The sequence below is a fragment of the Mercurialis annua genome, linkage group LG8 (genome assembly GCF_937616625.2).
Source record: "Mercurialis annua linkage group LG8, ddMerAnnu1.2, whole genome shotgun sequence".
In the NCBI taxonomy this organism is placed as follows: domain Eukaryota; kingdom Viridiplantae; phylum Streptophyta; class Magnoliopsida; order Malpighiales; family Euphorbiaceae; genus Mercurialis; species Mercurialis annua.
In genome coordinates, this window is record NC_065577.1 from 11,815,459 (window position 1) to 11,831,521 (window position 16,063).

Below are 16,063 nucleotides of genomic sequence, written 5' to 3' on the forward strand. Positions count from 1 at the left end.
CTAGATCCTATCAGAGTATCTAAACAAAGGACTAGTGGCACGGCTGCTGGCACATTACACTTATACTATTGCAGCATACTAAGGGTACAAAATCCTATGTACATTACCAAAGAAGAGCTTTCCTGAAAAAGGGATGTGGAAGCTCGACTGACCTCAAAGCTAATTTCCTGAAAATGGGATAACAACAACGGGGTCAGAAATATAAATATTTCTGAGTGAGTAAACAGTTTACAGGTAAATACCAAAATCACATCATATATATATTATATATATAAAATATTACTAATTTATCGATCCATGTGAAATCCTAGTCCACAATTGTACTAACAGACACACTAATCTCATGAGCTTATAAACAACAGAATAAAGACCGTGAACTGAATCACTGCCGTCTAATTCTGTATCTCTGGTACCTGGACCGTAATCAGAAATTGCCTTCGCGGTTTATTCCGCGACCGTAACTGTATTACTGTCGTCTCAGAGTTTACCCGTGAAGTCAGGGCATTTACTTTCCCAATGACTTACACGACATGCATACCTCTATACCTCGACAGAAGTACATCTAAGAATCGGTGTTGGTGATCACGCAACTCTATTGCCGCCCAATAGGTAACTCGTTCAAATGGATCTCTCTTGGCTAGTTTATACTACTGCGATTTATGGATTTAAAATAATTGAATATTGATATTCAAAAGTAAACACGTAAACTCACAGTACTGCTAAGTTACTACTTAGCACCGTCGTAGGTGTGACAAACTCCCCTGAGTCCTGGTCTGATTGCTGGACAGCTAGTCGGATCAAACATACAAAACACACAAGACAACACATCAATACCTATTTCTGGTATAAACATCTAGGTCCTGAAACCTTGGCCCAGACAAACCATACAAACATATAACACATAACACTTATGGTCTCTTTATTTTTAAAAACCATATAAACCGTTTTCACCTTGAGAAAACATTTATTCTTCGCTTTAGAAGTCCTTTTAGGTATAACAATACCTAATTAAAATCATTTAATAGTATAGACTTGATTGCCAAAGAAATTCACAGTCGTATACTAATTATTTAGCAACATCATTTGCTAAATCTTTTTAACCGGTTAAACGTCGACTTTAACTCTTTTAAAATCCTTTTTAAACATTTAACTTTACTTTTAAAATCGCATTTTAAAAGTCTTTGGCTTAAGTTTAAAAATATTTATTTAAAATATTTTAGGGTCAGTCAGACAACACGTCGAGTTTCTACGCGAAAATATTTCGGAATCGCCCCTCGAAAGTCTGACGAATAGGTCCTGAAAAGTACTCAAAAAAGTCTAGTTGGCAAGCCACTGTCCGTCCGCACGTGGCTAGCTGTGCGTTCGCACAGCCTCTGCTGTGCGGGCGCATAGCAGGCCAGTCCCGGGGAAAATCGATCCCCGGGCCATTCCAACGTGCTTTTAACCTCGTTTTCCGCTCCTAACACATATACAAAATCCAATATATCCAAATTCACATTCGAAACGTAAAAATAATAGGTATACGTTCGATTCGATACGTAACCGTTTATAAACGAATATATATTCGAATTATATCGAAATATATTAATATAAACGTTTAATATGAGATTAATACCTTGATTATTCAAGTAATCGTCGAAGAAACGAAGTTAGAATTGAGAAACAGACCATTGAAAATTTAAAATTTGAAACCCTAGCTCGCCAACTCTCTGTGAGCAAAGCAGCTCCATCTTCTTTCTTAAATCGAAAGAAATTAATTCTGTGTCCAATTTTCACACTCTTAATTTATATATATAGATTAGGCTAAAGTGCCGTTTAATACTAGCTCAATCATGCACTTTAAACCAACTTTTTAATTAGTCGTCCGTAGCTCAAACAGAAACGACTTTCGAATTTCGTGAAAATTTTACCAAAAATCAAATAAAATATAACGAGAATAAAAATATAATCCGACTTATATTTTATTCTTATTAAATCATTTTCGATTTATTAAGTCCGCATTGATTGCGCTTGATAAAATTTCTACTCCCAAATTTTATCAAATTTTCATGATAACCTTTTTAAAATATTCTGCGAATATTGACACTAAAAATATTTGCACGGGACTTATGAATTATTCTGCACCCAATTTATAAATTTATATCATCCCCATTAACTATATAAATATCCAAATTTAAACTTCTAAAATTTAAATTTAAAATCCTATTGCCACAATATACTTTTAGGGACGCTTATAAATTAAATTTATCTTTAAATTTAATTTACCTACTCCTGTCTAATAAAATATTAGACATGTGGCAATATTTTATCCTTTAAAATTTTGGGTTATTACAAAATAAAATTAAAAATTGAACATAATTTAGTAGTGAATAACAACAACAATATGAACCTAATATAAATTTAATATGAATTTAATATCAATTTAATGTAAACTAATTTAAAATCAGTATAAACTCTATCATGTGCCAAGCAACAACACTCTGCCATCCTTGATCAAGAAAAAGTGTTTCCTTTGAAAGTAAAGCAGGTGTTGCATAAATTCCAAGTAGTGCACAGCCACAACTCTCCAAATTCCAACTCATTTGTTGCCCAAAAACATCATTGGGATGGATCTGTTCATATAAGAAAAACAAAGCATTTGAAAATGTCTTTGATGTCCAACTATCTATAGCATGAGTTAAATCTGGATCTAAGTATATCAAGATGCACTATCAAATTATAAATGTTGGCAAGGTGGGATCAATATTAGCCAAAGCTATGATCTCATCTAGTTTTTGGATATCACGCAAATCAACTGGTAATAGCTTGTAGTGGTTACAGTGAATTTCTCATTTCTCTTGCAAAATTGATGCTGAAGCACCAAGTTTGCCTCTCAATTGACTGGATTCAATAATTGCTGCCTTTTTACTAGTTACCTCCTTGAAATCCAGCTCCACGTATAGAAATGACGCCCTCATGTTGTAACTGAAAGTAAGTTGTATCAAACCCAGCTCCAATCGGCATTATATGCTTCTTTGTATGACCTTCATCTTCACCACTCATTTTACAAACAAGAAACTGATTCCTATTACCTTTAATATCTTAATAACATATGCTTAATCTGTATTCTTTAAGTATCATCACCCACACCCACTGCTTAAGGTCCACATAAATTGAAAAGATCTGACAAATGCACTAAAACCCAATAACCCTCAAGCAAAATTTACCACAATAAAATCAACACAATCAAAAACTGAAAAGGATCCAACACCAAATGCAGGTTTCATTCGACAGAAAGTGGAAAACACCTACAAGAAATCAAAAAGCAATAAAAGGTCCTTTCCAGAGGCATCTGAAGTAGAATTAGCATATTTAAACACCCGGACCTTAGTCGGGTCGTCGCCGGACTCCGTCGATTGCCGCTCGACCTCCATTGATCTACTGTCGAACTAGATGATGGAGATCTAAGACAATTTCAGTAGTGAAGGTTAACAGACCCAATTCAAGGTTAAAGTTGTCTTATTTGAAAATTAGTTCATTTTGGGGTATTATGTGATTTATGAAAAGTTTTCTTTCTTTTTGAGTGATTACTGCCAATTATAAATTTCAGTGGTATAAACAATAGAAAGGTGCTCTTTTAGGGGATTTGTATAAAAAATCCTTTTCTCAATTTATATGAGGTCCTTCAAAAGTAGAGGTCCTAGCCTATGCCTAAAGCTAGGGACCACTAATAAAATATCTGAATATACAAAAAGAATTATTTTGCATTTTGAAATTTTTTATATTCTAATTTTTTTATTTTTTTAATTAATAAAATAATCTATATAAATAATATAGAATAAAAATTAAATAAACAGTTAATAGAAATTGTAAAAAGCTAAACAATTTTTTTTTATATCTTAAATCTATTGTTTTTACACATTAATTTATCTAGTAAATTAATTAATATTAGAAATAAAAATAAAATATATATATATTAATAATAAAATAATATTTTAAAAAATAGTAAATAAAATGGGACTGAAGAAGTAATAGACGTGATAGTTTGAATTGGAATTTTCTCATATTCAAATGAACATAAAATCATGTTCGCTAATTTAAATTATTCATTATAAAATAAATGGTGTAAATTATTTTAACTAAATTTAATTTTTTTTATTTATATTATTTATTTTTAATAAATGGTGTAAATTTAATAAATATAATTCTTTTTATTTAAATGAACATGAGGAAATTTTAATCTGATAGTTTATGGAAAATCAATAGAAAGGCAAGGTGGTCATATCATTATTTGGATCAAGAGAACATGCATTGCTGTATTAGATTTTGGCATTTCCCAAAATTATTTACTGAATGCGGTTCTATCTACCTGTAACCTATTTAATGCACGCGGAGAGTATTTATTGGCTCATTCTGTCACCAAACACTTGTGTATTTCTTTAAAAGTATTTGCCGGAATCAATAGGAGTTGGTCCAAGTGGTAAGCGGTTTGATATCGCTTAAGTAAGGTCTCGGGTTCGAGTCTTGTGAATGCAGAAAATTCTCACTGGAAGACTCACCCATCATGCCAGGTGCGCAACACGGATCGGATCCGTATTAGTCAGGGCGAAACCCTGAAAACCGGATGGACTAACCAAAAAAAAAAAATGCCAGAATACATATTTTTGCCTCTCAATTTTTATTGTGTGGTATGGCATTTACGAGGTTTTCTTTTCTGAATGAATTTCAACTAGTATAAAACACTATTTTTAAAATTTTTACATTTAAATTGATTTTCACGAGTTGTTTAAGTTTTTTTTACGAAAGACAAATTCTATCTCCAACTTTTAAACGACTGCATATTGCATATAAATAAGTTTCGAATACACAACTTCACTTAAATTAAGAGAGCGTTTTACTAACTTGTCTCTCAATTTTATTATACGAACACTTGCCTAAATTCACATAATAGTTATATATCTATCTATACTACATATAAAAGTACGGATGGGGGGGGGGACAGGCAAATTTACCAAATAGTCCTTTCTAATATATTACTAAATAACGGTTATATGGTCATTAACTAATTATTTATTTAATTTATTATTAAAAATATAGTATGATTAGAATCCTAAATATAATTCATCAAAAAAAAAGAATCCTAAATATAATAGAATTAGAGTCCTAATTAGAATTAAAATCCTAAATATAATAGAACGGAGTCCTAATTAAAAACTAGCTACATTATTTGGTTTAATAAAATGTTAACATCTTTAATATAATTTCTTAGAACTCGGTGTCCTCACAATATTTGCAAAAAATGGGTGCCAATTTATGTTTCTTCTCATTTATAGGTTTTGTTTTGTAATCTATTGTTTTTATTTGGTTTTGTTGCATTTTTTTATTAATTTTTTTTGTTTGGTTCTTTTTTATGTGCTGCAAAGACCTTCTGAATTCGGAAAAAGTAGATGTGGTGCAACAACAGAACAAAGATAAGGGCATAACACTTGATGATTTTAAGGTCATTTAAAATACATATGGCTAACTTTTATTTAAATTATTAATAGCTATCAAGTCTATTCTATATATCTACATTATATATAAAATACGAAGAGAAGCATGTATTTTTAAATTTATATTATTAATATTTTTTTGATAATTGGTCATATTTTTAATGTTATCTTAACTATTAATATTATTAATCAATCAAATTAAAATCCTTATCCAACTCATAAATTCAATAAAACCTTCAAATAATCTCTAACTAATTTAATATTGATTTATGAATCAAACACAATGATATTATTATAATATATTTAATCCAACTCTCATGAGATATTTTTTAATCCAACAAAACACTAACTAATTTAATTTTAATTATAATTTAAAATATAGTAATATAATTATAATTCATTTAATTTAGTATAATATTACACTTAATACTAGTTTAAATATTAGTAGAATAAAAATTAATAGCACTAATAAAATTATATTTATCTCTAATAAAAACTATAACTAATTTAATATTGATTATAAATAAAATAAATTATTATAATTATAATAAATTAAATTAACATGACGAGTCACGTTACGAGCCATGTGTGTAGCTAAATAATTTAATATTTATCATATATAAATATGTTGGTACAATTATAATAAATTTTAATTATATCATAAATTATAAATAAACGTCAATTAATATATCAATAAATGTTTGACGAGTCATACTACGAGCCACGTGTGAAACATATTAAATAATTATTAATTTATCTAAATATTAGCTAATTTAAACTACTTTTGATTCAATTAAAATACTCACATATTTTGTAGAATCGTCTATTATATCTACCACTATACCATGATATTTATTAATTTCCTTTTATAAAAAGAGTAAATCACTAAGTTTTTTGTTTTGAGAATAGAGTCAATTATTAAGTTTTTTTTTTTGAGAATAAGTCAATTACTAAGTTAATTACCTTGTATTATGTTTTTTTTACATTTGATCATTTATGATACAATATGTTGTTTATACATATGATTTGAACAAATTGATTTGCAAATATTTATGATTAGAAAATATTTATAGTTTATGAAAGCATATGTGTTAAATCTGACTGGTTTTTTCTTCAAATAATCGATTGAAAGGAAAAAGTTAGCTAAATAGAAAAACTTAACCTACATGCTTTATAACTCTAACCCTATAATAATTACTATCTTAATCTAATGAGAAAACTCTTAACTACTCACAAATTTGATGTTGATTATCAGTAAAATAATTAAAATAAATTTATTAATATACTATTTATTAGTATAATTAATAGTTTTAATCCAACTAATAAAAATATCTTATAATCCGACAAAACTATAACATTGATTATAAATAAATATATTGGTATAATTATAGTAATAATTTTAAAAATTAATAAACTGAGGTATAATATTTATTACGAGTCACATAACGAGCCACGTGCGTAGCACGTAATGCGAAACTAGTACTATATATAAAAGCACGGATGGGGGGGGGGGGGGAGGACAGGCAAATTTACTGAATAATCCTTTTCAGTTTACTACTAAATAAAGATTTTATAGGCATTTACTAATTAGTTAATATAATTAATCACTATTGTAATTAAAGTCCTAATTAGAATAGGTAGTTAAATTATCTTTCAATTTAGTTTTTAGTATGTAAAAAATAACTAAATTGTCTCCAAATTAGTAGGAATGCCTATCTTTTAGTTTGATTGAACTACAAAATTAAAATACTGTATTTGGTCAATATATTATTATTTAAATTTCTATCTTATTATTTTTAAAGATATTATTAATAAAATTAAGTTACTTATTTAATTATAGTTATTATATAACCAAAAGAAGAATAAATTCAGTATGGCAAAAAATTTAATAACCGAATATATTATATTTACTTTTACAAAAATTCTTAACTAATTTAATATTAATTATAAATAAAAAATTGATATAATTATAATAAATTTACTAATATGTTGATTGACGAGTTACATTACGAGCCACGTGCATAGCACGTAATGCGAAACTAGTACATTTTAAAGTTACTCATCCTTACCGTAAAGATTGAACAAATTATATTTTTATAAAATTAAAAATTTGTTAATTTTGAATTATCTTTTACATTTTTGAATTAAATTATTAATAATTTATTAAGAAATAAGAGCTATCACACCAACATATATAGACTAATAAAATTTCATATACATAAAGATCTTATATTGGAACTATAATTCACTTTATGTTTTTTTTAGAATTCATCAAACTTCATTAATCGAATATAAAACAATTAGATTTGTAAGAAATTCGGAAAAATTCAAAAACTAAATCCAATGACCTGACATGGAACATACAATATGCTGTCTGATTCGCATATCTACTTATGAAAATAAAAAATAAATTATCTAACTGTTTCGCCAATAAATTGCCGTCTTCGCTCAATTTTCACCATCACCCGCAAAGTGATTTATGAATCAGAAACTACAGCCGTGACGTAGGATACAACCAACACATGAAAAGCCTTCATAAAAAAAGGGACAACAACCTTTTATATAAAAAGGACAACAAATCTTTCATATAGAAAATACAAAATAAAATTCTCAAAACAAACAGATAAAATACAATATTAAAAAAATTAAAAAACTACTGTAGCCCATGAACAATTTTATCTTTGTTGTTGAAAGATCTCCAATCTATCTTCGATTCTTGATTGAAGTTTTGAATTGGATTTGCGCTTCTTCGATAAATGTTAATCCATCAAGAAACAAATGCAAAAAATTTGACTACTTACTATACTATATGAAATTAAAATAATATAAAAGAAAAGATGGCTACCGTCAACGACATACGTAAACCATTGACGAAAGTCGAAGAAGAATTAAGAAAAGAGTTATGGACGACTCAATTCGTCAGTGCATTAGTGGAAATACCTAAATAAACAATTCTGATACATTCTCTTTCAATTATATATTAAATTTTTGAGATGTGTATGAGACGCTTTATAAATGTATTTGAACTCTTTTCGAGATATGATTTTCTTATGTAAAATAATTAAACCGTAAAAATTAATATTTTTTAAAAAATAAGTTTGAAGTTATGGTACATTGTTAGCTAGATGAAACCAGCGGTCGAATCTATGAGATCCGCCTTGACTGGAATATGACCTCAATCCACAAGGATAATACCGAATCCCCTAAGGATTCGGAAAAAACACGTCCACTTTTGGATTCTTTCAGATAATTAGATCTGCAAAGATTCTCGGAGATCCTTCCTATTTGGATACAAACTCCAACTTAGAAAGATAAGTTCCAGTTTAGAAAGACGAGACTATTTAGGAAGATATTCTTAAACAGAACTCTTGTCTGAATAAGGAATCACACTTCTAATCAGGATAAAACCCTATTAAATAGGATTCACTTTCCTATTCCAAGTTTACAAGGTATATATTCGATTATTATATAAAGAATTTGAGGTATTGCCTAAAAACACAATTACATTCATATACTCAAAACGCTGCTCAATTCTCAACACTGACTTTAGCATCGGAGAGTTGATCGGACAACCACCGTCCGATTAGCTTCTACTCTGTTTTGCAGGTTAATCCACCAGATCAGAAGGCAGACTCCATCAATTGGCACCGTCTGTGGGAAAAAGCTCCAAAAAACTTCAAACAAGAAGAGACTTTTTCTAAACTCAAACAAATTCATTGAAGAAGATGGCTTCTTAAGGATCAAACATCAAAAATAAACTAAGTAGCACACCGAGTTACCCGCTGGAGAAGAAACAAAAGATGCAAGAATCCAGAATACCACCACAGGTAACATTCGACGATGAAGATTTCAGAAGAATTACTGAGACCCATAACGAGGCTCTAGTTATAGCCATGATCATCGAGGATTTGAATATGGAGAGGATATTGATCGATGAAAGAAGCGCAATTAATTTAATGACAAGGAGAGCTTACGAAAACCTTGGAAGAGTCCCTGTAGAACTGAAAAGAAACGCTATCCCAGTAACTGTGTTTGGTGGATCCCCCATCAGGCCAATGAGAACAATCATTCTGGATGTTAAATTAGGAAGAGAAAGAAGAGACGAGGAGCTACCAACACGATTTAGCATCGTGGATATTGATCTACCATACAATGCAATCCTGGAAAGGCCATTCCTCCATGATTTAGCAGCTATAACGAGCATAAAAGCTCTCACAATGAAGATACCTACGAGGAAAGGAATTGTGACAGTACATGGCAATCGAGCTACTACAAGAGAATGCTACAATAAGGCGATAAAGGAATCCTTCAAAACTCCGCCAATCGAGGAAATCATGAACCATGACATTGAAGAAAAAGAAACCACCCTGGAGGGCAAGATGAAGAAACTGGAGCTCAATGAGGAGAAGAAAGTGAACTTGGGAGTTGGAATGAATCCCAAAATTGAAGAAGAAATCATAGCTATGCTAAAAATGAATATCGAGACATTCGTCTCCAAAGCTTAAGAAATCGTTGGAATAGATCTGCACGTCATAACCCACGAGCTGAATGTGGCCGAAGGGGCAAATCCTGTAAGACAGAAGAAAAGAAAATTCTCTGAAGAACAGAAAAAAATAATAGCCGACGAAGTAGAAAAATTCAAGAAAACAGGGTTCATCAGGGAGGTACATTACGCCGAATGGGTAGCCAATGTGGTGATCGTGAAGAAAGCAAATGGTAAAAACCCGATGTGTGTAGACTACACGGACTTGAAGAAGGTGTGCCCTAAAGATAGTTATTCGCTGCCCAATATTGACCAGCTGGTCGACTCAACCGCCGAACATGCGATGTAAAGCCTAGCGGATGTTGCCCAAGGCTATCACCAAATACAGATGAAGGAGCAAGACCAAGAAAAGACATCATTTATCACGAAAGGCGGAACCTACTGTTACACGGCGATGCCTTTCAGATTGAAGAATGCAGGAGCAACATACCAAAGGCTTATGAACTTCATGTTCAAAGATGAAATCAGAAAGCGAGTCCAAGTATATGTAGACGATCTATTTATCAAAAGTGAGAAATCAGAAAGCCATGCGAGAGACCTAGAGGAAATATTCAAATTTCTAAATAAATTTAAGATGAAGCTAAATCCAGATAAATGCGCATTCGGAGTACAAGAAGGAAAATTCTTGGGATTCATGATATCCCAAAGAGGAATAGAGGCGAATCTAGAGAAGATCAAAGCAATCATGGACATGAAACCACCCAGGAATGTAAACGAAGTTTAAAAACTCAACGGGTGAATCACTGCACTAGGAAGATTCATATCCTGCTCGGCGAAAAGATGTCCACCCTTCTTCAAGGCCATAAAGGACACGCAAAAATTCGAGTGGACTGAAGATTGCAAAAAAGCGTTTGAGGAGCTGAAGAAATTTCTAACCTCACCGCCGTTGCTAAGTCGACCATTGAAGGGGGAGACGCTTTACATATACATCTGTGCAAGAGAGGAAATTATAGGAACAATGCTAGTAAGAGAAGAAGATGGAGAATTAAAGCCAACTATTACATAAGTCGAGTACTAAAAGGTGCAGAAACCAGATATCCAGAAATAGAGAAAATGGCGCTCGCCGTGGTGACCACAACAAAAAAGTTGAAGTATTACTTCCAAAGCCACAATGTGGTGGTAAGAACCAACCACCTCCTTAGGAAAGGCGATACAAAGACCCGAGACCTCTGGGCAACTCGTCCATTGGTCTATCTAATTAAACGAGCACGGCATCTGATACGAGCCTCGTCCGACGCTCAAGGCGCAAGCTTTGGCAGATTTTGTAGCTGAGATTACTCCCGGCGAATAGGAAGAAGTCATACCTGAGTTCCTATGGGAATTACATGTAGACGGAGCATCGAATGAAAATGGATCAGGAGCCGAAGCTATCCTCAAGGGACCCGGAAAAATGAAATTGAATACGGAGTAAAAATCAGATTCGACGCAAGCAACAATGTCGCCGAATATGAAGCCTTAATTGCCGGACTTGGCTTGGCTTTTAGAAGTAAAGACGGAAATTATCAATTTTATAGCGAATATCACAAAACTATTAATTGATAAACCAGTGAAGCACTAGAAGGTCTCCGAGCTATCAAAGTCACTTGAAAACAAAGAATAGAGAGGTTAGATGGATCATCGCTGGACATCTTCGGCTGTTCGTTCCAATGCGCAAGTCAATACTTTTAAATGGGGAAAGAAAAGAAAAAAAAAGAACAATGGTGAAAAAGTACCTTAGATTATGCACTAAGGTAGTTTATATAGGTTGACCTATGCACCCATTTAGAAGTTCTTTCCTGTGTCCCTACTTTTAATAAGGTGGATAGTTTTGTTATGCCTCGAGCTATGTGTCAGGTGTGTGCAATGCGGGGTACGTTCTTGTGTGTCAAAAAGTATTCTGTGATCCCCCTAGATGATAGAGCACGTGTTTATCTGAGATACAGTAAATCTGATTCGTCCAATAGAAACATTCGGGTTAGCTCAGGGCGGTCTTTGATCTAGGTATCTCAGATTAGCTGACTAACTGCACATCCTGGTCTCCCGACATGCTGTCTGTTTTTCTAGGTTGGTCTATCTTATGTATGTCAGTTATTGTTTGTTTGACTTGGTAACATTATATGTCGATGAGGTTTCTTCGCCCCTATATTGTGTTATCTCTACGTTATCACTAGTCCCCCCTATGTGTATCATATATTTATGTCCGAATTTTATTGTGAATAAGCATGAGTAGGTTTGGTATCGTACTATCATGTGACTCTGGTGTAATGTGTCAGTTCTTTTAACATACTCCTCGGTTACGGTGTTGGAGAGAGACGAGTCATGAGAGTGATGTGTCTTTGAAAATTGTATCTGAGGTGTCTAAATTTGAAGTGTCTCTTTGGTTTATGGCAGTTCCTTCATCTTTAAGCCTAATGCCACGTGTCCAATTTTTACTTTAGAACTCTCCTTTCAAGGTGGCGTTTGGTTAACCGAGACTGAATTTGATTTTATGGCCTTTCAATTTTCCCTCCGTTTTCCATTATTAATCCTTTTCTTCCTCATTTACTCACTTTCTTCTTACTATATTCTCTATTCTTTCAATATTCTCTGTTTTCTTGTTCTTCTTCTTTTTTTTTTTTGCTATTTTTATTTGATTGTTCCTTCACTTTATGAGGATTTCTTTTTTTTTTTCTCTCTAGGCCTTTGGATCTTTTCTTATTCGCCTTTTCCTTCCTCGCATTAGTTACCAGTAATTTTCTATTCATGTCAACATTTCGTATATAGGTTATTATGTCAGCAATAGGGGTGAAGTAAGATAAGACCAAGCTCATGAGTTGGACATTTTGTGAAAATTTCTTCTGTTCTTTGTATGTATTGTGCTTGCTGTATGCACTTTTTATTTTTATTGATTTCTCACATTATCAATTGCTATTGGAGCGTATTTGAATTTGTGTGTTTGGACTTTATTTAAGTTGATCTTGATTTACTCCTCTTCTCTGTTTTCAGGAGTTTTTAAGGAGATTTCATTCTTCATGTTGTTCGTGTTCTTCACTTGTTTGATCTTTAGTTTCAAAATTATCCGATTGTTTTGTTGTTTTTAGGCTTTTTATCTTAAACCTTGCCTTTTTTTTGAGGTTTTCATGTTTTCAATGGTTTTCTCTAAGTTCAAGATGTCGGATGAACACCCATCTAACAAAGAAGGTACGGGGTGTGATGATAGAGTAGGAGATTATGGTGTCACTCTCGAGGTTTACATAGATCCATTTTTGGCAGCCTTAGCTGGGGAGATAGATAGGTATCCCACTGCCGAGGTGTTTGAGATTACTAATTTTATTTGAGGAAAATCTGGTCCCTTATAGGTGTACTCAAGTATACCTAGATGCTTTGAAGATTGCTTTTGGCATCACGGACGACTATGTCATGTCCCCCATGCCCATGGATAGTCGGGTTAACACCAAACCTCCTCCTCATTGTCCTCTCAAACAAACATCTGCAATCCGGCATACAATTCCCTATTGATCCTACCTTTGTCGAATTTTAGTGCCTTATACCAGATCCCTTTATGAAAATTCCACCCCAACAGCCTTTGCCATTACACGTCTTGTGAGAAACTATGTCAAAAACACTCGATTACCCCTACCATGAAACTATGGGTGTTGATGTATACCATTTCCCTGGCGAATGGCAGCAGCTATGCCTATATGCGCTATAGGAAAAAGAGAAAAGGGCTTCTAAAAGAGTTCGTGAACGGGATAACCTTTTCGTTGAAGTACTGAAAATCAGATTATTTCATGGTCACTAATCCCACCAGCTTAAAGAACTTTCCCCATAACTGGGTAGATGGGGGAAGAATAATTAACCAAGAAGGATTACACCCCTAGTGCCATGGAAGAGGAAGCGATCATTTCCGTATTTGATGCTTCCTTGGAAGATGGGCGGGCGCATGCTGATATATTTGTTCCCCGCATTCCTTTTGAATGGGATGCAAGTCTCAGGTTTAACTGTTTTTACCTTTTGTATTGTTTTTTTTTTGTGTTTTATTTACCCATTCCATCCTGATATTGCCGTTTTTTCTTTACAGTGGAAAACTTGATGTCGCTCGCGTGACTGCCAAACCTAAGAGAAGGAAATCCCAAGCCAAGTAACCATTCCATCAACCTCGGCTTCCCCAGCCGGTCTCCAGAGTCCTGGCAGGTGGGACCACTGATGTGGGTGCTTCCAATCCGCAAATTCTCGTGCTGAGAGTTGTCCACCCTAACGCCTCTCCTCTGCCTCCTTCTCTTGATTTCCCGGGGACAGATCAGGTGCCCCATACTGGGGTTCTTCAGTAATAGTGATGGATTTGTCCAACTCCATGAATGGTCAAACCGGGGTACCCTTGGGTCCAAATCTCCGAGATTCTCCTGAATCCCCAACCACCAAACGCTATTGCTTGGGCCTCCAGGTTCAATTTCCTCTTTTGTCTACCAGAAAAAATCTTCTCTCGACCTATCTGGTGGTCGCTTTGCCTTGTAGGTTGTAATACCCCAAAATATTTTAAAACAGTTAAGTCGTGCCACATGTCGTGAATTTCCGATAAATTAAATTAAGAAGGATTTAATTTAATAGTATCGGGAATTTAGAATAATTTTTATTAAGCAAATTAGCGGGATTTGAGGAAAAATCTTAGAAAATTAATATAAAATTGAATATAAATCCCGAGCTAATAATTATTTCGCCAAGGTCCGTAAAATATTTTATAGTATTTATGGTAAACGTTTCAACTCAATCGGAGACTGTTTAAAATTTGGACGCGGATAAATTTTGGACTAAATTGCAACCTTTAAAAGTTTCAAGGACTAAAGTGCAAATTAGCCAATATATATAAGAAATGAGATGGGAAATGAAGAATCCAGAACTCCAAACTTCATTTTTCTTCCTTTCTTCGACGATCAATTACGGTTCATCACTCGATCTCTGCTTCTCGTCCGTTTTCGACGTTCTATAGCTCGAATCGATCGTATTTAAAAGGGTAATCACGGTAAGCACGAAATTTTACCGTTTATATGAATAAATTTAGAGTAATATTGATTTGATATTTAGGGTTTTGAGCGGTTTTATCGATTTTGGATTCGATTTTAGCGTTTTGAGTTTACAATTCGTGTTATAGATGTTGTAGAGCGTTGTTTGAATGCCGGGTATGCGGAAATTTGTTGAAAGCACGTCGGAAATCGAGCCGAGGCTAAAAGCCTGAACTGTAGGTAGCACAGCTCAGCTGTGCGAACGCACAGCTCAGCTATGCGATCGCACAGGTGCCGTGCGAACGCTTAGTGAGACGTGCGCTCGCACAACATGTTGTCCGACCGTTTAGTTTCGGATTTCATTCCGTTTTTACATGCCGTGATCGAAATCAATCAGTAATCGAATAATTTGAGTTATTTAACCTTTTGAGGTTAAACGAGAATCGATTTAGAAGAGATTTATGAACCGTAAACGAGTCAGAAACCGTTTATCGGGATTAAACACGTGAGAAGCACGCAGTTAATAAGAGTAGTGCTTTGTGTCTCGAGTCTAGAATCAATCCTAGAATAGGATTCTGATGTGAGTTAATTGTTTTGAAATCGTTTTAGATCCGGCGAGGTAAGAAGCAAATGGACAAGGGGCTCAGGAAACTTGACATTTCTTAGTACCGAAGTATTTTTGGATAGCGTTTTTTGCTTTTGAAGTATTTAAACGAGCATTGTTTACAAGCAAACATTTTATATTGCTTTACGTTTGTCTCGAATGTTTTCAATGCGAATTCTTTATATAAGATGCATATATATTGGTTTGAAACCAGTATTGATCCGATGGAACGTGCCTTCCCATTGGGCGACAATAGGATTGCGTGATCACCAATTTCGATTTATCACAGCTGTACACTTGATTATGAATATGAATATGGAAGTTGGATATATGAATAGTAGATACGAGGTTGAACTCGGTTGAGTTATCCTGAGACCCGTATCTAGTGGGTTGAAATTGGTTGAGCTATCATGGGACCCAGAACTTGGGATTAAGAGGTTGGTCGTGGCTGACGCGGTTGAGTTATCCCGGGCCGGACCACTTGGAT

At 33.5% G+C, this 16,063-nt stretch overlaps 1 pseudogene; it reads right to left on the reverse strand.

Annotated features, from left to right (window-relative positions):
* Positions 1-2,432: 2,432 nt before the first annotated feature.
* Positions 2,433-3,413, reverse strand: LOC126661629 (leucine carboxyl methyltransferase 1 homolog; annotated as a pseudogene).
* Between the last annotated feature and the right edge of the window lie 12,650 nt (positions 3,414-16,063).